At 41.1% G+C, this 25912-nt stretch overlaps 1 long non-coding RNA gene across 1 annotated transcript; it reads right to left on the bottom strand.

The window, feature by feature from the left end:
- Window positions 1-882: 882 nt before the first annotated feature.
- Window positions 883-25550, bottom strand: LOC308581966. The gene is made up of 4 exons (XR_014005417.1): window positions 25318-25550; window positions 19815-19898; window positions 16895-17250; window positions 883-1265 (listed from the first exon to the last, which is right to left on the bottom strand). It is a non-coding gene; the product is annotated as an uncharacterized lncRNA (long non-coding RNA).
- Between the last annotated feature and the right edge of the window lie 362 nt (window positions 25551-25912).

The following is a 25912-nucleotide window of genomic DNA, read 5'->3' as shown; positions in this document are numbered from 1 at the left end:
TATGCCCATTGATGAATCATTGTCCCCATGCATGCTAAGTTGCCAGAGGGGTCCAAGGGGTACTCCATCTCCAAAATCAGCAACCTGTGTCTTCCCAGCAAACTTGCCGGGGAGAGAGGACAGTTAGGAATCTTTCTAGGCTGATATGACGTTTCTCCCCTGACCTAGATGGAAAAGTACTGGGATGTCTGTTGCCTGCTCCCTGCCACAGAGTAAGCTTTCTGTAGGATTGGGGCTTCTAGGAGGTCCCATTCCAGAAAGTTACAGATACTTAAGGGGCACAGAGGGCTATTGGGGGAAGAGAGAAAACAATCACACCTCCTCTTGTTTTGCTGGTGGGAGCATCCTGTGATTCTCCAAGGCAATGTTTGGCCTCAATATGGAATCATCATGGTTCACAGATAAAGAAACTACTAGGGAGTTGGGAATGTTGCAGCCCTGCATACACAAGCTTGGCTGGTACCTGCAATGTTTTTGTGCCTTTAATGAGCCATCATTCAAATGGATCTTTGATTATTCCTGTAGCTCTCTGTGTGTGATGATTTGTGATATCAGAGAGGACCAGAAATCATTTTAAATATTTTTGTTACAGTGCCATTCAAATCAACCAGGGGGAGACAAATAACATGCACTGTTGGCTACTCACTATCCCAGTCAGAAGAGAGCACTTTAGGAGGTCCCCTTATATTTGCACCAGCTGTGTGTGCCTTAATTTAAAAGTAATTTCAAATGCTTAATTCGGTCACTTCATTTTGAAAAGAGGACTTTTAATAATGAAATACATGCACACCTGCTACAATGTAAATACGTCCCCTTGGTCTGAAGATTTTTTAAAATATATATTTAAATAGTCCTTTTTATTAAATCTGAAATGTCCAAATCACCAAATCATAGTCAGTTGCACGGAAAAGTAGTTTTGCAGGATTGCTTTCCTGCAATCTTATCTCACAGCTGCAGAATGTCCGTTGATAATGCTGCCTTCATGTTAGACAAGCAATCAAATAATTTGATTGTTCTGTGCTTCAGAGCTATGCTTTAAAAATTAAGACTGCTTTGTGTCTTGTGGTGTGACAAAGTCCTTCATTTTATTTGTTGGCAAGTTTTGAAAGCTCTGGCTTTCGCAATATTCCCTTCCTCCTCCCGCCCCATCTTCACACAACCAATTGATTCAATGTGTTTCCTATATTGAATTATTCACACCTTTATCCTACTGTGAACTCCTTTCAATGTTCTTCAAGCAGGCCAGCTGATAGTATCATTTCTGTCTGGAAAGAAAGGGGAAAATATGGGTGAATTTGACCCATCTAGTAGAACAAACATGTAGAATCCTGTTATTCAGAATATGCCTTGAGTGGCTGTGTTTCCACTATGCCACATGCAAGCACATTTAGAAGAACCAGTAACCACAGAATAATTAAAGGGATTTCACACCTCATGCTGAGATCTTTTAGAAGAGATCTTTAAGAGCTAAAGATTGGAATAGTGTAATGTTGGCTACTTCAACAGTTCTACTGTTTCTTTTAAATGGCTGCTGAGGACATTTAACTGCTCAGTGACCCTTAATAGTGTAATGGTTGTTTATACTGGTTCCCCTTAAATCAGGTTGGAGAATTGTAGGACGTGGTTCTCTAACTTCTCTGTTGGTCCTTTGGGTTCCTTCCCTCCTCATTCCTCTCCAAATGTTTTTCTGATTAGAATGTGCTCTTGAACAGTGATAGTGTTTCTTGTTTGTCTGGATACAGATGTGTGGGGTAAAGGTAAGAGTCACACCATTCCTCCAACCTCTGGCACTTGCCCACCATGGACCTGTAGTCTCCAGAAGGTTCACCATCAGGAATGCAGCCTGCACCTGCCCACCATGGACCTGTAGTCTCCAGAAGGTTCACCATCTGGAATGCAGCCATGGTGTAGTGGTTAAGAGCGGTAGTCTCGTAATATGGTGAACTGGGTTCGCGTCTCCGCTCCTCCATATGCAGCTGCTGGGTGACCTTGGGCTAGTTACACTTCTCTGAAGTCTCTCAGCCTCACTCACCTCACAGAGTGTTTGTTGTGAGGGAGGAAGGGAAAGGAGAATGTTAGCCGCTTTGAGACTCCTTTGGGTAGTGATAAAGCAGGATATCAAATCCAAACTCCTCCTCCTCCTCCTCCTCCTCCTCCTCCTCCTCCTCCTCTTCTTCTTCTTCTTCTTCTTCTTCTTCTTCTTCTTCAACAACAACCTGATCCCTACCATTGCTTTAAAGGATCACTGGTAGGTAAATAAGAACCATAGAGGTTTGTAGAATTCGAAAGGACCCCAAGGGTCATCTACTCCAGCTCCTTGCAATGCAGGAATCTCAAATAAAGCACCCATGACAGATGGCAATCCAACCTCTGCTTAAAAACTCCAACTGAAGGAGAGCACACCACCTCCTGAGGTATTCTGGACCTAGTAACATACAGCAACATCCCTTACAATCATACCATTTTACAATATTGAGAACCCTAGAGCAAAGCACCTGCTCATTTGTAACTAAAGGAAGTTGCCTTGGGTTGGCAACATTCACTACGCTGGGCCAGTAACCAGAACAAAAGCCCCATTAGTTCCATGGATGGGGCAATAATTATATTAATGTGCAGGTGAGCTCACCAAAGAAAGAAGGGGGGTTAAATTATTTAGGTAATTCAGGTAGGCTGAAGTTTTGTGAAGAGACTCAGCATGTGCATTTTTAAAAAGGAACACAGTATGATCCTAGGGATGAGTGAAAAACATGTTTGTTCCATGCTGTGTGTTCTGGCATGAAGGAAGCCTTATGGAAAAGCATACAGAAAGCAACAAGGTAGACTGTGAAACTTGCAAGTTACTTTTATGTGTGTCTTCTGATGGCAAGGTAAGAGGAGCCAGGAAAGTATTGTACACACAATTTTGGCTTGATAAGGGTTCACAATGTTATTTTCCAAATCTTTTAAAGGACACCAGAATTCATCTAAAAAAGTAAGGCAGGGGCAAAAAGTCACACACACCAACTCAATTTCCACGCCTTGTACCAAAGACGTAGGATGGGGAAGCTGAGGCCTTGCAGACCTTGCTGGACTACAATTTCCATCATACCTCACCATTCCCAGTCTGGCCGGGGCTGATGGGAGTGAAAGCCACAGGTTCCCTGCCAGTCACGTGGACTGAGCATAGGTGGAAGATGGTAGCAGAAAAGTGGCTCTCAGTCAGTGCAATAAGTTCTCCTCAGTCTCACACTTCAGTAGTCCTTGAGTTAAGGAACAGGATATTAAATAATGTCTGGTGGCAGCCAAGAACAAATGTATGTTTGAAGAGGCAAATAGTATACTATTATGTCTCATTTTTTAAAACAATCTGCACACATTTCCAAAGAAATGCTAGGAATTCTTGTTTTATTTATTTTTGCTTTCTGTCAGTATTTGTTTCTGATCTCCCAGCATTGTGTGTTGACAAATTAACTGATTGCAACCATTGTTGTTGGTGTCAAATTAGCTGATTTGTTGATGTTATATAGTAATGCTAGTTTGCAAGCAAACAGGAGTGAGTGATTTTCACCTCACTTTCCAATTTGCACTTTCTGTGGTCGCCTTTACAAACTGCTTTCCCAGCTGTATTCTTGTTTGTTTGTTTGTTTGTTTGTTTTAGAAAACAGAAACGGTATTAATTTACAAATCATGAAGGAAAGTTACCAACGACAACTATTAATTAGCTGGCACATCTGCCGTGAAGGTGTTTCCGCAAGCCTTGTCTTAAGTATTCTCCAGCCTCTTCCATTTTGGGGATCAATGCTAATTTCCAGCGCTTACTAGCAATCATAGATGACTAGCAGTTAAAAAACCATCAGCCCTGTCACGTTTTTCAGTGAACAGAATCCCTTTCCAGATGGCCCATCATTTGGATAATGGACAGCCTGAGGGGATAAAAATGTCACCTGTTGAAGTGAGTCGCTAGTATTGATATAAACCGCTATTCATGAAGTGGACAGGAACCTGAAAACAGCACTATGGATTTATAGTGCAGTCATTAGCCTTTATTTATTTGTTTGTTTGTTTATTTATTTATTTATTGGCAGCACTTTGTGCTTCCCAGTTTATATAGAAGGAAATACTATGCTGTATTATTCCCCTATCTTTTTGGCAACATATGCTGCTTCTCCATCGATCAGGCTAATGATAGGATATACAATGTGTATATTATGTAAAATGTGACAGCTAAAATGTTTAGAGATGCCACTATACAAATCAGCAAATGTGTGTGTTACATACAATATGAAATTCAGACTAGTTCATGAGCAGAGCTACAAAAAAACCCAAAAAAACCATCTGCGAACACACTCTGATGTAAAAATGCTTTATGGGCTAATCAAGGCACATAGATGTGGCAGGAATTGGATGAAACCCTTTCCAGATCTCTGGTACTACTACTAAAAATAACTCATGAAAAACACTTCTGTTATTGTATGAAACCAAACATAGGGTGATTCTACACCAGCACTTTTTCTCTGGAATTTCCACTTTCTCTTTCTCATTTCACAGAAATTCCAGATGGCATTGTTTTCCCATTGTTGACTTCCAGGTATACTGAGCCGGGCCATTGGTCCAACTAAATACATGTTGCCCATGACATCTGGAAGCATCTGAAAACCAGGTTTTCAGACAGGAATGCTTTGACAAATTTCCTTAAAAATAGCTCAAAACAACTGTCTGGATTTTCACTTTTTGAAATATCACAACCCTACTCTGAAGCACTATTAAGAAATTTCTAGGTGTTTCCTTTTTGAAGGCTCAGTTGAGCAGGCATTTATTACCATTGATACTACAATTCCAACTATGATCAGAAGGCTCAATGGCAGTTCATCTGCTTTGAATGCAGAAGGCCCCATGTCAGTCCCTGGCATATCCAGATAGGACTAGAAAAGACTCACTACCTTAGAGAGTCACTACTAGTCAATATAGGCAGTACTGAGCTAGGTAGGGCAATGGCCTGACTGATTATGATGATATTCTACCCATCTGACTAGGTTGCCCCAGTTGCTCTGGGTGGCTTCTATGCTTGTATGATAATTATTGACTTGCTTTAGGATTTACACCATACGTTATCTAAAGAATCAGGGCATCACACAACCATGCTATCAAAGCAAGAAACATTAAAAATTCCAGTTACCAAGTAGAAGCAGCATAAAACAGAAGGATAAAATGTAATCTATCACAGTATAGATCTGTAAAAGTAGCATCAGAAAACAAAGCAATAAATGTGACCTGTACTTCAGCACACAAGCATAAAACTATCTCAGCTAGCTATTGAAAATGTTGTTACAGGCCAAAAGGTCTTCTACAAAGAGTGATATTTGCCCTCAGCCAAAATGTCATATTGGAGGGAGTTCTAGGGAACTGGGATGACTATAGAGGAGGACCTTTTCCTGGTCACCTCTACTGCAACTAGAACACTAAAGCAATGGTTCTAAGCAGTTTCCTGGAAGTAAGTGCCACCGAGCCCACCTCCAACTGAATGTTGCCATGATTGAGATGTTGGGTGGATCAGGCCAAGCCAAGAAATATTGCTGCCTGAAGTGAAGGGCAAGATGTCATTTCTCCAATTTCCTGTACAGGAGCCAGTTGGGCAGCTAATTGAATCGTAGAGCATCCAGCACTGTTTCTGAGGGTGCCAGGTTAGCTTAGGGGGCAAAGGGGCAGATTAGGTGTGGCACACACAGCTCTGTCATTAACACGTCTCCACCACTTTCGGCCCCCACCATCTGCTACCTGAGGCAGCTGAATCATTGTGTCTAATAGCAGGGCTGGCCCTGACAAGATGCTTTAAAAATATAGTATTGTAATATTTGAGTCTTTATGTATGCTATCTGAAGATAAAGATGTCTTTGAAAGGCACTAGATCATATACATCAAGCACATAATACTGTTGAATTTTATGGACAGCCATATCTACAACAAAGGTGCTGAGTGCCCCAAATGATATTCAAGAGATTTACCAGAAAAGACTTTGAACTATTTATAATAGATCCATTTTAATACTATAAATAGTTCAGTGCTTCTCCCAGTTTTGAGCAGATATCCATAAAACAGCACATTTTCTCTCGTCTTTGGAGCTATATTTATTCATCTCTGTGCTCTGGGAACACCACCCTTTTCTTCTTCACTATTTTCAACTCAGCTTAATGCTTCTGTAGTCTTTCCCATCTCATTTCTCTCCTCCTCTTGGGCTGACCCTCTTGAGAAATGCAGAACCCTTTTTATCCCCACATAATGAGTTACTTAGGTTTCTTTCCATTTCTTTCTATCCTCATGGCCACCTCCGTCATCTCTTTTGTGTTTCTCGTTCTCCATTTGTTTTTGTGGTGAATTTTTTTAATCATTCAGTGATGATGTTGTTTTCATTACCTTGTGTGACACTCACTTTTTCTCCTCGTTTGTCAATGAATTCCCAAGCTTCTGCCCTTGCGTGTAGAAGATATATGTGCTGTATACTCTTCCTTTCAGGTAATGTGTAGAGTGGTCCTCAAAATATTTTCAGGACTGTGAGCATGCTGCCCAAGCCCATTTAGTTTTCTAATCAATCTTTGCACCCAAATTCAGAGACAAAGGAAGTTTCACTTCATCCTTCAATTGCTTGTGATAACGGTGCAAGAGGGGACACTTTGGGGTTAGCCTAATGGGGTGGGGAATACTTTAAGGACAACAAGCCAGGGAAAGTTTGTATCAGCCATTCTCTCCAAGGACTGCTCCACATGCTACTGTATATATATTGTGATAATTAACTTAATAGCTTTATTGTGAGATACAGGCAGAACTATGTGTATTTCCTCATTCTATGCAAGGTAGAAAAACAAAACATGTTTCCTAGAACTTTCTCTTTTCATATGGAATTTTTGCTAACCCTTATTATTCTGTGGAGAGGTTTAAAAGAGTGTGTGGACAAGCTCAGATTAAATGAATAAATAAGGCTTCAAATGTTCAAGGGACAAGATTCAGTGTCCTGTGAAGAGCTTTACTATCCCCATGACTATTAGAAGCAGAATACATTAGGCAAAATAAAAATATGCAAATGTGATTTATTTGCATAATTTATACAAGTCCCAGAATTCTACTTTCCTTAATGCAGAAATTTGTCTCTTGTGGCATTTGTTTTGTTTGGGCATGGAGTATACTGGATACTGGTGTATAAAAATGGTAAAGTTAACAGACGATAGTTGTTTGCGCTATATGGAAGTCTGTTTTACTGCCCAAAGCTTAAACTAGTGGTGTGCCTTTTTGCTTATAGCAAAGTTCTACAAATACTTTGTCAGGGGTGGGGAATTTCCAGTCTAAGGACTAATACTGGCACTCCCAAGAGGTCAAATTTGGCCCACAGAGTTATATAAACAATGACGGCACACACCTACCAATCAGCTGATATCACTCTGATGCCAGCTGATGGGGCGGCGTTTTATTTTGCATTGATTTAGTGTGCCAGTTCCCTGCCAGGGACAGGTGCAGGCAGACAAAGCACAGTGTGGGCCTGATTGAAAGTGCTTTTGCAGACAGCCCTGCCCTACTGTTTAAATCTGCAGTCTTTGGAGGTTCAAAGAGTACCACAAGGCTGTTTGAAAAAGGGCTTTCACGCAGCTCTGCTCTTTGAACCTCTGGAAACTGTTTCAATGTAATTTGCTGAAATCTGATCCAATGTAATTTCCTAGTAGCGGATTGCTCAGTCCATAGAGCACCAGACCAGATCTCAGGGTCATGGATCCGAGCTCTACAGTGGGCAAAAAGATTCCTGTGTTGCAGGGAGTTGGACTCGATAACCATCAGGATCCTTTCCAATGCTACAATTCTATGAGAAGATTCTGGAATGCAGGGTTGTTAAGAACTCTAGAAGCGCAAGCATTTAGTCTCAAGGCAACTTTGATACATCTTGCTTTCTGTTATGAAACTGCACAAATTACCAAACAAGGTAACTCATACATCATGAAAGATTGTGAGAGATGAAACCAGTTCATGTGACATAAATTAGGAAGAAATGTGTTGCAAATGCCAGATGCTGTAAATAGTAAAATATTCATGTGTTGCACAGGCTTGTAATCAAAGCTATCTAAATTATAGGAAATGGTGTGTGGGTAGCAATCGTCTGTTGCTATTTTTAAGCAGGCAAAATTAGGTGAAACGTCTTGAAAGCAGGAGTATAAAGAGAGATTAGTCTGCAGTATTCCTACCTCCTTACAAAGACATACCTATGTTAACTGGATCCACCAAGACTTGTCAAGAGATAGAGGCATGTATCCCTTAACTGTATGCCAAGAGCTATGCTTACAAGCTTTAAATTAAAGCAGAAAAAAATCTGGAGGATGGAAATGTATTGACTTGGTATCATTGAGAAGGCAGATGCCACTGGATCAATGCTAAACTCCGACTCTGACAGAGCTGTAATGGAGGGCTTTTCACAGAGCCATCACTTTGTTGCGTCCTAAGCAATGGTGTGGAACAGTTACTGGAAATGGGATGTGTATGTATGAACTCTACGATCTGTGACCTGATAAAATGAGAAAAATAGATGGACATGCCCTTGAGTAAAATAACAAATCTAACTGGACAGAGATTCATGGTGGAAACACCTCTGGAAATAATAGTTGCTATTTCTAAGTGTGTTTTAAAGAGTTGACTCAATTGTAATTCATGACAAAATTAATAGCCATTCGAGGCAATATTTTGGTTTAAGGAAAATGCATGTTTGTGAGTGGTACGGTAAAATCCAATGCTGACAAACCTTACTCACCAAACAGTTTACATCCAGTAGGGAAAGCGTGTTCTCCTTCATGGAGAGCACGTGTTGCGGTGGGGGCTGGCAAGACACCCACTGTTGCTAGGCGGAGAGAGTTTGGCCACCATTAACATTAAGCTTCCTGTTGCTGGGGAGATTTAAATGTTGCTATTTTGTGATTGACAGCCATAGCTCTTAAATACCCTGAGCGCAGCGTTGAGCTTCCTCTTTTCACTGCACGCATCAGAACACCCGCCCTCCCTCCCTGTTTTCAGGTTGTTCGCTTGACCTTGCTATGCCTGTCATGGGGTCGTCTGCTTTTGGAGCGGGGGCCCAGTAGGAATTTTGTCCATTTGGCTGATTGGCTGGTGCCATTTGATTTTTGCCTACTGCGTAGCAAATCGTCACAACTTGTAAGGTTGTGGTTAGACATTGGTTTTGGAATTGGTTGGTGGAGGGGTATGGATTGGCTGTGCCTGCCCCTCCAAAGTGCTGCTGCTGCAGGGGTTTTCTGTTAAAGGAACCCGGGGGCTCGCCATGCTTTTGTCTGAACTGTGTCAAGGGGTTAGGGCCATGCAAGAACCCCTGGGAGCATTTGGGGAGAGGTGAGGCATGGTTCCCAGTCCCGTCTCTCTCCCCAAAATGTTTTCCCCTTTCTGACTTTGTGGGAGTGCAATGTCAGACTGTTCCCGTGCGGGGTCAGGTAGTCGCAACCAATGCCTAAGCAACCACTCACATCGCTTGTAATTTTAATAAAGTTGTGGCCAAAATTATGACAAAAATCTTAAACAAAAATTATGTGTCAATTGTGTTTTATTTGGGGTGTCTTGGGGACCTTGACACAAAACTTTTAGGCAGCATGAGACAGGTGGCTCAGGTTTGCGGTGCCATGCAAGGGTAATAAATTGTTATTATTAATGTGTTTTTTACCACCAGGGATAGGGAGAGGTGCTTGTGGGGTTTTCTGCTTTAGATGCCAAAATATCTTCAATAGTTCAATCCCCAATGGCATGTTCAGGCAGGGCTGGGAGAGCCCCCTGTTTGAAACCCCACGGAGCACTGCCAGTCAGCTAGATGAACCACTAGGTGTGACTCAGTATAACAGAGCCCATGTGGTGTGGTAGTCAGAGTGTCAACTAGACCTGAGAGAGCAGGATTCAAATCCCTACTCAGTCATGAAGCTCTCAGTGGGTGACCTTGGGCCAGTCCCTGCCTCTTGGCTTCACCTACCTCACAGGGTTGTTGGGGAATAAATGACAACCATGGATTCCACCTTGGAGAAAAAGGTGGGATATAAATGTGATAGGTAGGTAGGTAGGTAGGTCTCATTCGCCAGTACTGAATGGTCTGTGGTATCATTGATGCAATTGCCTCTGCATAATTGTCCCTCTGCCCCCAGACATTATGTTTCTGCAGAAAAAAACACTTGGTATTATACCAATAAAATGGAAGTGCATCTTTGAATAATAGTTCTAATTTATTAATGTAATTGTCCTTAGAAGTATCCCCCTCCAAGCAAAGCAAGAGTTCAGAATGCCATTTATTTTTTAACATACTCTGAATGCAACACAGCAAACTGCTAGCAGAATGAATGCTATAGTTGCCAATTTGAAAAAGAAAAGCCACTGAGCATGTTGCTATGATGCTTTTTATGTGCACAATATCAAATAAAGCCACAATTTTATTTAGGCGCTTACAATTATGCGCAATGACTATTTTTATCCAAAGTTGTTTTCATAATGAATCCCTATTCCCTTATTTTCAAATTGGCTTTAGCAGAACAGAGTGATTATAAAGCATATTAATCTTCATTTTTCACACTGAGATTCATTTCCTAAGGCTGGAAACAACAACAACTAAAACCATCAGCATCTAGGATACATGAATGTAATGTAGATTGAAAAGCAAGCACAAGGAATTAGTTAGCGGCTCTAGTGCCTTGTTGATTTCTCAGTAAATAGACTTAGATTGATGAGTGGGATGGGGCGAGGGAACCAAGCAGGTAAGCTAGATAGCCAGAGTGAAGATACTTTGCAAAACAATAAATGAATTCCACTCCCTCCCACCCACATTTATTAGGGGAGGAAATCAACATAAACTGTCTACTGTCATTGTCATCCTAGGGTGAAAGTTCATATGGGAAACTTATGCTGGTCATAGGGAATCATTTATATTGCCATTTAGAGACAGACCAGTAGTTGAGACTAATTCCCTCTGCTGCCTACCATCCTGTCTACAAGGGGGAATTCACCTTGCAGGCACTGGAAGCAGACCCCAGCCCAGAGAGACTTACTAAGCCTTTCTTCATTTACCCCGTTATTTCAAAACTGAAGCCAACCTGGTCAATAATAGGAAAAAGGCATTCTATGTGTGTAGGCAGAGCTTCATAATGGTTCAAACATGAAACAACACTGCTGAATTTCCCCACCACATCGCCCTTCTCCCCTCCAAGTTCTTTCCTTGGAAGACTCAAAGCAGAATCTCTAAGACTACCCTGTGAGGTAGAGCCATTTTTCCTGTAATAACAGTAAAGGTATGTCAGTAATTTTGATCCAGGAAGTATTGAAATGGTTCATGTGCCTAGATAACCCTAAGTCACTATGGTATGTTATCGGCTTTTAAGACTATTAAGTTTCCTATCAGGGAATTAGATGTGGAGGAATGGGACTCTCGCTCGGAAGCATCTTGTTCTCCAATTTCGGAAAGACCCCAAAGGATGTTTTTGGGTAATTGCTTATTCACTCTCAGAGCTTTTTGCTTGTTATCAAATAAATAAATGAGCAAAAGTCAGAGAAGAAATTACTGAGACATGGGGAGATGCTAGTTTCTAAGTGGTTAGCACTTAGAAAATGGGTAGTGTGGCTGGCAATGATTTTGTTTCTTGTACAGTATATAGGAAAATGGGCATAAGTCTTTATATAAACTCAAGGCCAAGGCAGCTGTAAAGTTGGACAGTTCCTCTTTTCAAATATAGCTTAGAAAATATACTGGGTGTTTTCCCCAGTCATTAACACACTCTACACTGCACTTAATAAACAAACCCTGGAAACACAAACCGTGGGGTTGAGCAGAAGGTATGTGTAGCAATTTTGCCGCTTGGGAGGAATGTGTGTGAGAGAGTCTGTTTTCTCATTTTCCAAAAAAAATTCACAGGGGTGTTATATTGCCATGGAGTTTTGACTTTATTCATAGAGCGGGGATTTCCCCACAATACTGAACTAAAGAGGTCTTGGAGAGCATTTTTCTGAGGTAATATCAGAATGTTAGCTACTATATTGAGTAGCCACTCTTTCTGAGAAAGTCATCCGCTAAGGTTGTCCTGCCAACTTTGCAAGTGTACTACATTTGTACAGTCTCCACTGCTTTCTACAGGATGTCATGAGTGTCATGGAATTGTTATGGAGGGAGTTGGAGCAGGACTACCATGAAGAGCATCCTAGCAGGATAGGGGAGGGGATATCGGGACGCCAAATATCTGGTCCCAGCGAGAAGGCCAGTAGTCTAAGGATTGGAGAGCTAGATCCAGGGGGTGGACCAAATTGACTGGCAGAGGAGGTAACTCCTGGTGTGAAGCTATATTCTGTCAATGAGGAGCCTCCTCCTTCTGGGAAAGTGACTGAGAGTAAATTGGACTGAGAGTAAAATGGATACTGAGCTAGCATTGACACTGCCTGTGTCTCAGAGGACATGGAGACATCAGCACAGGTGCAGACAAAGCTTGCAGTCCAAAGCCACTTGAAGGAATGCCTATTTTTGCTTGTCCAGGTTGACTGGCACTAAATTATATAATGCACTATAGTTTTGTGTGAGAGAGTGGGGGTTGACATCTTAGATTCACCCCTAGGTATGCACTTAAAAACAATCTCAACCCAGCCTAGTACTTCGCCATTATGCAAACATAACCCTGTGTGGAGCTGAGGTTTTTTATGTAGCCACATAACAAGCTCCTTGAAATGAGGACTGCAGCAGTATATCCTATCTTGAAATTCCAAACTGTTATTGCCCACATTAAATCCAATCATGTAACAATCCTAAAACATTATTAGTGCCCAATGATGTGGAGTCAAGTGCTTATAGAAATGGCCTCTTAAGTAGAGTACAAAGAAAACAACACCCTGAGAGAGATTTCTGACAGAGGACAGCGTATTAAAATGCTATGAGATGATATCCCAGCTTAGGTTTAAAGAATTAATGAAGAACAAATGTTCCAACTGACATGTAAGCATGAAATTCTCTCTGTGGGTTGACCTTCATTCTTCTGCAGTTAGCTAATGAGGGTTTTCTTTGTTATCTATCTTGCTGGAGGACCTCTGGGCCTTGTATCATTATTGAATGAGCACAATGTCACCTCAGCTGGCAGAAATGTTTTGTCTTTTGTCAGGGAGCGAAGTTTCCTTATGCCAGCCAGTGAAAAGCATAATACAGCAACAGGCAATTGAGATCAGACATTTCAATTCAGCTAAGTTAGCCCCGTGGAGATGTTTAACCTGCTGCTGTTGTTTAGATCAGAATATTTACGCTTGCTTGTTATATGACTCTTGTAGCTACTTCTGGAGTTTGAAAAGGGCTGTTATAAATTAATGATCAGCCAAAGCAATTTATCTTGAGATCTGCTCACCACATTCCCTTTTAGCAGTTAATTATCATCAGTGGACTGAACTGTATATATTTGGAAAATGAATACTTGCAGAGCAGCTGCTTTTTATCTTATTCATAATGGCAAGTATATTGTATCTATCAGCGATACTTAGAGTTGGGAAAAACACATCTGCTCAGGGAGAAATCTAGAGACCTTGTAAAGTGCATTGTTAAACAGTTTGACATGCGAGGGCACACCCCAACATACTTTGATAGCAGACATGTAAGCTTTGCAGACATGTAAGAGATTTCTATGATTTTGTATTTTGTTTGTTTTCAAAATGGTACAGTGCTTGCCTTCAGCTGTTGTAAAATCTGTTCTGGAAAGATAAATAAAATATTGGGGAAACATATTGGTCCAAAAAACTCTGTTGAATGCTTGCATGTATTAGTACACATATTGCTGGCTTCTCGGTTCTTGATCATAGAATCATAGAGTTGGAAGAGACCACAAGGGCCATCGAGTCCAACCCCCTGCCTCAGGAGGCAGATACAGTCATCCATACCCTCTTGTAGGGAGCAATGTGACACCAGCATGAAGATCCCTCACACATAAGGGTTTCCTCCTTCCCTGAATTGCAAGGGGCAACGTGTCACCTCTTCTTTACCATTTCCAAAGACTTCTAAATCTGAATCAGACATGGCAGAGGTTAGGCCTCCTACGTGGCTGAAAAGCCTTTATGCTGGAATGCAAAAGACTCCCAATAAAGCAAGAGTTCTGCAGATTTTCCCAAAGCTGTAAAGGTTTCCCCCAGTTGGGATGTCTCTTTGCAGAGAGCACACCTGAAGAAAGTTAACAACCAAGTTGATTCTTCCTTACTTTTCACAGTTTAGTTATAAAAAATATATTCTGTCATATGTTAATAAAACAGGATAAGACCAGAGTGGCCAAAAGTAAGTAAAGATGGCTGAAATATAATTAATTCATTCATTCAATCATAGCAATAAAACAAGCAGGCAGAGTGCTTTTGTTGTTGTTTAGTTGTTTAGTCGTGTCAGACTCTTCGTGACCCCATGGACCAGAGCACGCCAGGCACTCCTGTCTTCCACTGCCTCCTGCAGCTTGGTTGGTCAAACTCATGCTGGTAGCTTCAAGAACACGGTCCAACCATCTTGTCCTCTGTCATCCCCTTCTCCTTGTGCCCTCCATCTTTCCCAACATCAGGGTCTTTTCCAGAGCGCTTAGATTCCTGCATTGCAGGGGGTTGATCTAGAGCTTCATGGTCCATTCTAATTCTACAATTCTGTGTTTCTATCATTGTATTATTAGTCACATATTTTAAAACCTTGCTGTCCCATCCTGTGAAAAGACCTTGGGGTTACTAGGTTTCTGCATCTCACCAGGAACACAAGAATGATAGCAAGGCCTGGCATTGTGTTCCAATATGGACTTCAAGATACGTCTCTCAAAACTTATCCTTGGCAATAGAGCACAGTTCACTGTTCACAAAAATTGCTTCACTTCTGGATTTCGTCTGGATCATTTTGAGAGGCTTAAGTTCTCTGTTAATGACTAAATATGAAGTGCCAAATGGGCCATCTGTCCCCGATCAGCTGAGCTCTGCCATACCCCATCCCTTCACTTTATTTCTCTGTATTTGATTCCCATGTGTATAGTGACTGGAAACTGATTATCTGAGCTGGCTGCATTGGAGGTGATATGAGCATTTTATCTGTGGTGTCATCTGTGGGGGCATAGTTGGGGGGGCTGCCAGGGTGATGGCTCTGAGTGCTGCTCACACTGCCCTCCCTGAGCTAGCCATGCACCGCTTTGCGAGGGATCTGGTCAGATTACATGTACAGTGGTACCTCGGGTTACATATGCTTCAGGTTACATACGCTTCAGGTTACAGACTCCGCTAACCCAGAAATAGTGCTTCAGGTTAAGAACTTTGCTTCAAGATGAGAACAGAAATCATGCTCCAGCGGCGCAGCAGCAGCAGGAGGCCCCATTAGCTAAAGTGGTGCTTCAGGTTAAGAACAGTTTCAGGTTAAGTACGGACCTCCGGAACGAATTAAGTACTTAACCTGAGGTACCACTGTAAATGTAAATGAAGACAAGGAGTGTCTGCCCTTTGTGAGCAGGGCAATGTGGTATGACTTTTGTAGCAGGCTCTTGTTAATGATGTTATCTGATGAGTAAGATTCTTTACTTGTGGTTATGATGATACATCTGCTCGGTGTGCATTTATTTCATAGTCCTTTAGCTTTTTTAAAAATATAAAAGAACAGCGGATGAAGCATGTGGTTTATAATACTTCCATTAATTACATGCAGATGCAGTTCAGAAGGGTCAATGGCCTATAATTGGATTCTGTTACTTATCACTACTTAATGGCAAGAAGGCCAGTAGAGATGATGCCGGTATCTGATAAAGTAAACAATGCCTATTTTTATATATTATTATATTTAGGGTAGGGATGGACAGATTTCCATTTTTCCATTAAAGTTTTGCTGTTTTCAATTTAAATTCACTTCAGTTTCAATAATGCAGATTGTTTTGAACTCTCCAGGTATAAAGTCACTAAATTATATATGGCAATTCGCAGTTATATATATCTGTGCAAACCTTGTACTGTAATTAGCATAGCTCTATATGTGCGTGTATTTTCACCTTTATGTATTCTGGCCTCTTGCTAAGTTGGCTTCCACTTGGTTTATCTAATTGACTTCTCCCCTCCTACTTCCCCTTTTTTTGGCATCAACTCCCTTAAATAATTTTCTCCATTTCCCACTTGTTCTTCCTGCCAGCCTGGCCAGCCAGTGTCTCTGTTTTATCTATGGTGTTAACTTGATTGTTGCCAATTTAACTTATGCACTGAGCACAAAGTTCTGTATATCAAAATTAGGCAGAACACAGAAAAAATTACATGATTTTGGAAAATTCTAGGCAACACTAAAACAGATTTTGGACAAAAACCTCTTCTAGCTCTACTTGAAAATGAAACAAGGGAAGTTTTATTCATAAATCTTAAGGTACTAAACACTTTTTCTACCACTATTTTGATGTGCAAAGTTCATGTGCATGTTGTTCGTCCCCTACATAAAGAAGTCTCAAAGTCCTTGACTTACAGTTGCTAATATTGGTACCATGGGTTGTAATCATGACTCAGTTGCAGTACAGAAAAAAGTGACATGTGGTATAAAAGCAATAATTTGATCACTGTCTACCTACAAATAGTAATGTCCGGAAATATCATGTACATTGCAGACATCTTAGTGCGTATTAATTTGCAAGCCCTACAGGGGACAGTCTCTTTATTCATACATAAGAGCAGATGCAGTAGCATATGGCTTATCTGCTCATATCTATGGTAATTCAATGTAGATCAGATTTTAATAAGGTAACATTAGTTTGTGCTTTTAAAAAATATCACAGCCTCTTTTAAAAGCGACAGAGCCTAACTTTCATTCTGGCAAAATAATGAAAGAAAAGGCCACTTCTGCATCTGTTAGCCATTGTTTCCACACAAAATTTATGATCATCTACTGTAGTGACAAGATCCTTACCTGCGTTAAATGTTTTCCACTTCTTGTCTTTATGACAGATGTCATTTTGGTACTCAGTAAATTGCCATATCTGTTTTAAACTGCCAGGTTTTATCCAGCTTCTAACGAGTTGCGGGATTATTGTCTTGCTCACATGAACCACTTGGCTTCTCTGTTGGATAAAGTCAGATTTGTCATCTTTTCCCAGCACTCTTATCTGTTGTATTTGTCCAGAATTATCACAGTTGACAACTCCATACTGCACTACACAATACAGTTGATGTTGAAGCAGTATCAGCTTCATATCCTCTTCTAATTAATATCAGCATCTGCTCCTCCCATCTTGGTTCCAAATGGCTCAGATAAAATAAATCATTCTGCGTGAGAAAAATAAGTATTATTTCCACATTCATTCTGAAGTTTGGGTCTCATCATGCTCCTGAATAGATCACCAGCAGCACAGTTGGACCCTAGCATCCCTTCCCTCCATGTGAGTTCCTTCCTTCCTTCCTTCCTTCCTTCCTTCCTTCCTTCCTTCCCCCAAAATGTACCTGGCAGTGGAAGTGTCAGCAGGAGGGGCAAAACTCATTATGAGGATTGCTGGCACCAGGACCGTCATTATGCTTGGGAATGCTGTCAAAACAGTGTTCCAGGCACCTGGTGCCCTGGGAAATGTGCTGTTTCTGGGGAAGAATGGAAAGTTGCTGACTGCTACTCCTGTTCCAGGGAGAGGTGGCTGGTGAGCCCATCATGAGCTGGAACCAAGCTTCAGAGTAAATTGGACTCAGCTCATAACAGACTCAGAAATTTTGAATTGGAGGAATTGATTCCCGAACCATTTATTTACTACTAACAATTGCTGGATGTTAAGGGTATGCACCTTGGAAGCTCAGTCAAGTGGCTAAGCGCATCACAGAAAACAGCTGTTTAGCAGGGTTGTCTTTACTAGGCCAACACCAATTTACACCACTATACAGATGTTACAAGTAGTCTTCTCTCTCTGAGACAAGTCCGCCATCAAGTCCTAAATTCAGTTTCTTGCAAAGTCCTGCAACTCTTCACAAAGTCTTCAGCCTTGACCACCGTTCCAGTTCTTCTTCTTCAAACTGATCCACACTGTTTCAGACAATTTCTCCTACTATTGGACCACCCTGAATGCTGTAACTTGAGCCCCTTATCTATCCAGATTTTCATGCCAGTTCTGCCCGGCAACTCTGATCTGACAGTCACAAGATGCCTGCAGTTGCACTGTGGCAAATGAGTCATCTCTGCGGACTCATGGAGAATTATTCTTTGCCAACCATTGGGAGCAGAAGGGATGGGTAACTTACAACTGGAGGAGGTACGATTTCTCCACAATATCTTGCTCCCTGGACAGTGCAATCCCTTATATTCCTATACAGGACTAATTCCCATTAAGATCAATGTGATTTACTCCTAAGTAAGTGTGGATTGCTTTAAAGCCTTCAACATTTATACTGACAAATTTAAGGGAAGGAACTGTACTCCATATATCTTGTTGACTTTACACCTGAGTGTATCAGAATGCGAATACTGGTGTGTTGTAGCATACCATACTCTGTACACATTCAGTGTCCTGGTTATGGTTAAGCAAAGTTTTTTTTAAAAAAAGGTTAATAATAAAACAACTGGAGGCTTATTGGCTGGAGTTGCATGCAGCAGGACCCCAGCATTCCATTACTCCACTAGTTGTATCCAATGATAGCACTGATGACATATAACCTTTGTTGCCCATTTTAGGATATGGTTGCATAATTTAAAATGCATGGGGTTAATACTTTATGGAGTGTTTATAAAATAACTGCTGGCATTAGGGGTCAAGCCTCCAGGTTATTGTTTCCAGATCAAGTTTCTCTGTGTGAAAGATCCACAAAGAACAAGTTCTCCTCATTGAGTGGGTAGTGGGTGCCAGACTCAAACCAATTCAATATTCTGGGGTGCAGAGGAGATGCTACTGAAAGCACAGATGTAATAGATTGCCTTTGTAGCATTCTGCTGTTATTGCTTAATAGAAGTGTTTAACTCATTGCTATGTAAAGCACTTTCCAATGTCTTGCCTGTAAAAGAGCATTATACAAAACAAATTTCTATTCTATTGGCTAATCTAGCCTATCATCTCCTGTGCTCTGTAATGATACACATGTTCTGAATAATATTTTCTTAGCAGCACAAGATTCTACCATTAGAATCTCATTGCAAGAGGAGGAAGAGCAATTTCATGGGGGGATATGTTCAAAATACTAAATATGCATACGGGCAACCGATTACAAAGTGGTGCACCAGAAAGAGGCAGAGAACATTGATGACATTTTGCTATCTAATCCCCTAGGAAGCTAAACCAATATGCCCAAACTGTTTCATGGTTGCTAAATGCAACAGAATATGAAATAGGCAAGGGGAGGCAAGAGTATTAGAAATCTATAATGAACCAGGTACCTCGAGTGGTCAATAAATTACACTTCCTCCCTTACCCTGAGCTTTATATCTCTGCTTCCTTAAAGAGTGGGACAGGCTAGAAAATTCATAATCTGTCCAAATTGAAGCAACTGTTTGTGTCATCAGCAGCAGAGAGATATCAGGTTGTATATCTTCACTTGACAAGAGGTGGCAATTTAATCTGACAAGTTTCCTGCCAATGAGGACAGCTTTAGGAGTTCAACTGCCGTGGCAAAGATTTGACATGTCATTGAGCGATGTTGTGCAGAAGCTTGACAATAAACTGGAACTTGCTAATGCAGTTTAGGATTGCTGTAAAAATTTATTAGAAACCAGAGACTGTAAAATTACTATACTCCTCAAGAACTGTTTTCTTTGCCTTGCTGAATATTTAACGTACAGCACATGTTTAAAACCTTGTTTTCTCGTGGACTAAAAAGTCTATTATAATGCATGCAAAATTGCAAGAAATTCAATTAAATACCTGAGAGGATAATATTGCCTTCCCATTCCTGATTTGCGGCCACAGGAATAGGATCAAACCCCTTTCTATTAGTAGGACGCAATGCTATATTGACAGGATGGGAGGAAGAGAAAAGAAAAACCATGGCAATAATAATAATAATAATAATAATAATAATAATAATAATAATAATAATAATAATAATATCCTGCCTATCTGGCTAGGTAGCCCCAGCTACTTGGAGTGGCTTCCAACAAATATAAAAACATAATAAAGCATCAAACATTAAAAACGTCCCAAACCAAGGCTGCCTTCAGATGTACTGAAGATGTACCCACCACTATTGTAATGGTGGGAAGTTATGACTAATGTAACTGTTACGTCAGAGGCAACTTTCCCGCACCTTTTATCACAACACCTAATGTAACAATGGAGGGTGTGATGCTGCTCACTAACTCAGAGACCAATCATAGAATGACACCAGACCCTTTAGAGAGCACAGTTTTATATAACTATTGACAGCGTTTATTTTCTAAAAAACAAATAATGTTCATGGGTACTCTCATTTTGACTCAAGAAAATCACCATTTTATCGTTCAAATTGGGAAAAGTAAACACAGTAAATGGACAAAAGTACAAAGATTCACAAAATGTTTAGGGGTATGTGTACCCCTGCGTTCCTCCAGAAAAAAAGCACTGACTATTGAGAAAATTAGCAAAAGGCCAATCATTTTGACCCATGTCTTAACAGCAAGAAAGATAACTCTTCCCAGCCTTTAGGTTATAAACTTGGTTGTTGGTAGTGACTGAAGCAACAGTTCTTTCCATCACAGCCTTGAGAAAAGGGTGCAGCTGGTTTTCTATGGGTTACCAGGGACTGATCTGAGAAAGCCCTGGAGATGTGGCTATGGGTAGTTTCTGACCTAAAAGCACAACAGACTTCCCCTAACAGTTTTGGGTACATTGTATATGAGTGTCGATGTGGAGAGAGTAAAGTGTCACCATTGTGGCATTTTCTCAATGCTACATGTTGATTGATCCTTCTATATTAACTTTTATTTCTACAGCTATTGCTATGGTTTGGTTTTTGTCAGTGTGCAGGATTGTAATTCTGTAATGCTGTTGGTTCTGCTGTAGCTAGGCTGAACATGATGGACCCACAGTAATTCCCTGTGTAAGGAGGGGGAAGATGCTGTCAATTATGAGGATGATGTAATTAATTATTACAATTTACTACCGTCCCTTCACCCCAAGGTTCCAGGAGCTCTCAGTGGGACAGGCATTTGTGCAAATTACTGGTCTTTCTCTGTCTCTGTATAAAAGTGTGATCTGTAAGTGGGACCAATGGTTGAAACAATTTCATGCTCCTGATCTTGCAGTCATTAACTCTGGCCTTGTCCCTCAGCCTTGAAGTTCCTCTCCTAACCGAGTTTGGTTTTTTCTGCATCACTGGCACCTAAGGGCATCTGAACTAGTTCCTGTTTTTCTCCTGTTGCTGAGCTTGTACTGACTGTCTACGTAAGTAAAGCTGGACTTCTTTACTCCCAAGAAAGGGCCCCTATCATTGATATGGGGTGGGATCCAGTACACTGATTAAGATACTGCAGTATGTTTGTATTCTTGCAAGTAGTCTATCAGCAACATTCCACATTTTCCCAGCATTCTAATGCAAATAACGTTCATCCACTAGTAAGTCAGTTTGGAAATGTTGCAATCTTTTCATTTTGAACAATTAAAGCTTCAATCCTATGCACATTTGCTTAAGGATAAGCATATTAGGCAGTGTGGACTGTGCAAATTGGGAGTTGGGTAGGGATCTTGGGGGTGGGTTCCTCAATTGGTCTTCTGGTTCACATTGTTATTATTAATTAATTTTCTATACCGTCCTTCATCCAAAGGTCACGGGATAGTTTACAATACAAAAACACAAAAATACATACCATCATAACACAGAGAGAGAGACGCAGAGTAAGAGAGAGAGTTTAAAAGGCCATTGATTTTTAAATTACCCAAAGGCTAATAAACCTACTCCAATCGCCCCTTATGCGATTGGTTTAAAGTGGGTTTGGGCCACATTGTTTGGCTGTTTCATTTTATTCCGATTGGTTTTTGGAGTGAGCAAGTAAATGGATTAAAATGAATACCAATGGCCTGCACACTGAGGCATTCCTGGATGAAGGGCAGTTCCCTAAGCACATTCCATTCACAGCCATTTGGGAGGCTTTTTGGTTTGCTTTTATTGGGACCCCTATACATGGACCCCTGTACAGGACAGTCTAAAACATTGCATCTTATTACAGACATATGGTGATGGATCTCCACTGAAGTGCTTTTCCCCAGAATGGTGGGCATGAGGTTTCCGCTTCTCCAGTTACACAGGTTTCACATGCCCACACTAAATGGTTTGGTACAGTTTGCCGCAGATCCCCACATTATCTTTGAACACATGTAACATTTGAGGTATCTTGAGTTCTCATTTTTGATGTGCAGGCAATATCACCATGCAGGCAATGTACACCAGTTCAGGACAATCAGAAGTTACATGTCATAGTACTTAGCTCTATGTAAAGGCCAAAGCCCTACTCTACAGAGGTCTTCATTTCTTATAAGTTTAGTAAGGTTTGGGCCAATAGAATACTATGATTCTAACAAGCTTCCAAATCTTGCATAGAAACATAACCCCCACTGAGTTCTTTATCAGTAATTTGCCATTCTTGAGATGGCACTCTGTGTCAGTTGTGGACAAAATGAACAGCGCTGCCCTGTTCCCAGGGGCTTCTAAAAAGCAAAGAGCACTGAACAGCAGAGCATGAAATCAACATTTAAATGTTTTCAATACATATTATTCATTTCTATCTGAGAAAGAAACACCTTTTGATTTCCCCCCTCTTCAATCATTAAAGAAAGATGTGCATAAGCTGAATGACTATATTAGAAGGCAAAGGAAAGGGACTGATTTACATAGCGTTTGGGAAGCTTTTGATTTGTCTGAAATTATATGATAAACAATAGACCGTGTCTCCAACACAGCAGCGCTTAGTAATGTCAGACTTGAAAGAAACAGCCATGGCACTTTCAAGAAATACAGAACTGCACGGTCTTTTGTTTGCTGTATTTTCTATTGATCCTTTGCATAATTCTCAAAAGCCAACTCAACTTGTTTTCCACCGCTCTAAAAATGAAAATAATTCTGAATATCAATAATGGATACACTTCACATCACTGTAGCTGATAGTTTATTGATTCCTAATGAAATTTTAATTCTTTGCAGATTGAGTAAATTATAGAGCTGTTACAAAGATTCCACTGTATTTCATCTAATTTTTCGTTAATGAGTTACAAATTATTGAGCTTGGTGCGCCATCCTCCAAACACCACACTGGAATGAACAAGTTGTACGGAAGCATAAGAGTCTGCTATTGGTACAGCCCTCTCAGAATGAGGGTGTTGGCTGCTTTGTCAGCAGAGGTCAGTTCAAATTAGAGATCCAGAAATGAGCAAACATCAAAATGAATAATTTCTTTTAGACAAATTAATATCTGTGCTTTGCCTATTATACCACAAAGCCATGAGATCTTAGTTAGCCATGTACATTTGAGAACTTAAGTGTAAAATTAATTCTTTATCTCTCTATTAATAGAAAAATATCTATCTAGAGATCTGTGAATGTATTATTGCCAAAATAAAACACACTAATGACTGCATAGTTTTGTTCAGTGAAATCCTAGAGAACTGTGAAGTACAATACAGTTATTGGTAGTCTTTTCTATGCCACAATGAAGTGCCAAAGCAAATTTACAATAGTGGCTCCAAAAGACACTATGGAGAAAAATTCTAACTTAATACTGTTAATGAACTGCTGCTGCCACCATGTACCTTAAATAAAAAAAAAGCAAATCTTCCATCTCTCCTCATCCCAAGCCAGCACACACAGAACAGCATTAGTTTCAGTTCTGAACTTCAGTCTTTTCTCAGGTCCAGCCCTCACTCCCCATCTCATTGGCCTATTGCAGACTTTCTCAACCTTGGGTCCCCAGATGTTGTTGGATTACAGCTCCAATCATCCCTGATCCAGTCCTGCTAGCTAGAGATGATGGGAGTTGTAGTCCAACAACATCTGGGGACCCAAGGTTGAGACAGGCTGGTCTAATGGACATTCAGTCAGAATGAGGGCTTTTTCCCTGAAGATAATTTTTCACATGAGCCAGGATTACTTGAGGTTTCCACAAGGAGTGTGGGGGGAGCACACCGCCCCCAGCAGCACGATCCCGACGGGGTGCCATTGAGGCTGCTCCCCCGCCTGCGCTGGGTGCCATGCCCCTACGGGCGGCACACCATGCCCCCAGGACGTGGGCCAGCACTACGCCCACCTGCTTTCCACCCCCCAGTGCTGGAGCATGGAGCTCCCCCACTGGGTTTTCAGTTACTTCCTTGCTGAATACTTGCTAAGTCTACCAGCTTTAGTAGCCTGCTGAACGTCTCTTCAGCCTTGGGGCCTTTCTGCACTTACCACTTACAGTGGAATATTTGCTCCCCCACCCATTTTCTTTTTGCTAGGGTTGCTATACACCTGGAAATTCCCCTAGATAGCTGGAATACTGCAGCTGGAAGCAGTGGCCAGGCATAAATCTGTCCACAACTTTGCCCAAAAAAAGTCCAACAACTTTTGTGTCTGGATTTTCACTTTGTGAAATATGGCAACCCTATTTTTGTATGTTGTCACATGGCATTGGCATCATTCAGCTAGTATTCTGGAAGAATGTTTCTTCTTTCACTGGGGGCGGGTGTTGAATGCAACTTTTGTGAATTCAACTATTGCGATGGATTCTCAATATTTCATTTGTGTTGCATGTATACAAGCATGATCCCAGTTTCTGTGGGGAGGGGCTTGGGGTTGGTAGGTGTGCTTTGGGAGGTGTTTGTTGCCTGCCACTTGCCTCTGAACAGTGTGAGCTGTCAGTTTGTGAGCTCAGTTAAACGAGGAACATGGAAGATAGAGATGGTGGTACCTAATTGAAGTATTGCCCATAATAGCACTCATTAACGGAAGATAAAATTGCATCACATTAACCAGTTCGCCATAAGCTCAGGCAGACACATAGTTCCTCTTCTAATCTCCATTGCCTCCACAAAATCAGTACCGAGGAATACTAGGCATTCAATAACACTTTTTAAAAGCCATGAAAGCACTTTTATATTTGATGTTAGCCACCCTGAGCCCGGTTTTTAAACTGGGAAGGGTGGGGTATAAATAAAATTTATTATTATTACCCCGGTGTGCTTACTCATAACTGCAATATTTACTGGCTGGAGGAACACAAGGGTTTGTTAAGTGTGTAGCTACAGCCATGGAACTATTCTCAATTCAGGTACAATCCAGCATTAGTGTGGAAAGGAAAACCCCACACTCACTTTTTAATAGCAGCAACGTGTGAGCAAAGGTGCAGACAATATGCTACAAAATCAGATCAAACAGCAACTATTCCACTGCAAATGTAAGGTGTGGAAAGGCCCTTAATCTCACCAGTTTTATCTCATCTTTCTTAGCCTTCTGTCTGACTCTCTCTGGTTGATTCCAGCGCCAACTGACCCCTGACAGGGCTTCGTGTGGCCTTTTATTCTCCGATGGCCTCAGCCTCTGGCCAATGACATGTGGTCATCTTGCAGGGCCTCCTGCTACATAGGAGTTTTAAGAGTGACCCTCAGAACCCCAATCAGATCATTTTCTTCTAATACCCCTGATCAGTAAACCTAGGACATTCCCCTTCAGTAGTGTTAACTGCCAAAGATGCTGTGTTCCTTAGCAACAGTCACCGAGGCTCCTGTAAGCAGTCATGTTCATAGAGTTCAGAGGCCTAATCAGATACAGTTTTTCTTCGTGATTTATTTCAAGCTACGGTATTTAACCATAGTACAAAACATTCATAACGCTAAACACTTACCCTTGTACATAAAATAAATGAATATGCCCACCTTCTCACAGCCACCAGTGGTCCTACCTGGGCATCTCATTAAAATATTTGGTGGTTTAGAATCCAATACTGATGTTACATTTACACTATCAGTTTGTTTCACCCTGTCCTTACTCTGGAGTATTCAGGGTGAGATACATACTTTGC

This window comes from Podarcis bocagei, assembly GCF_964188305.1.
Source record: "Podarcis bocagei genome assembly, chromosome: 2".
In the NCBI taxonomy this organism is placed as follows: domain Eukaryota; kingdom Metazoa; phylum Chordata; class Lepidosauria; order Squamata; family Lacertidae; genus Podarcis; species Podarcis bocagei.
This window is presented reverse-complemented; position numbering and strand designations above follow the sequence as displayed.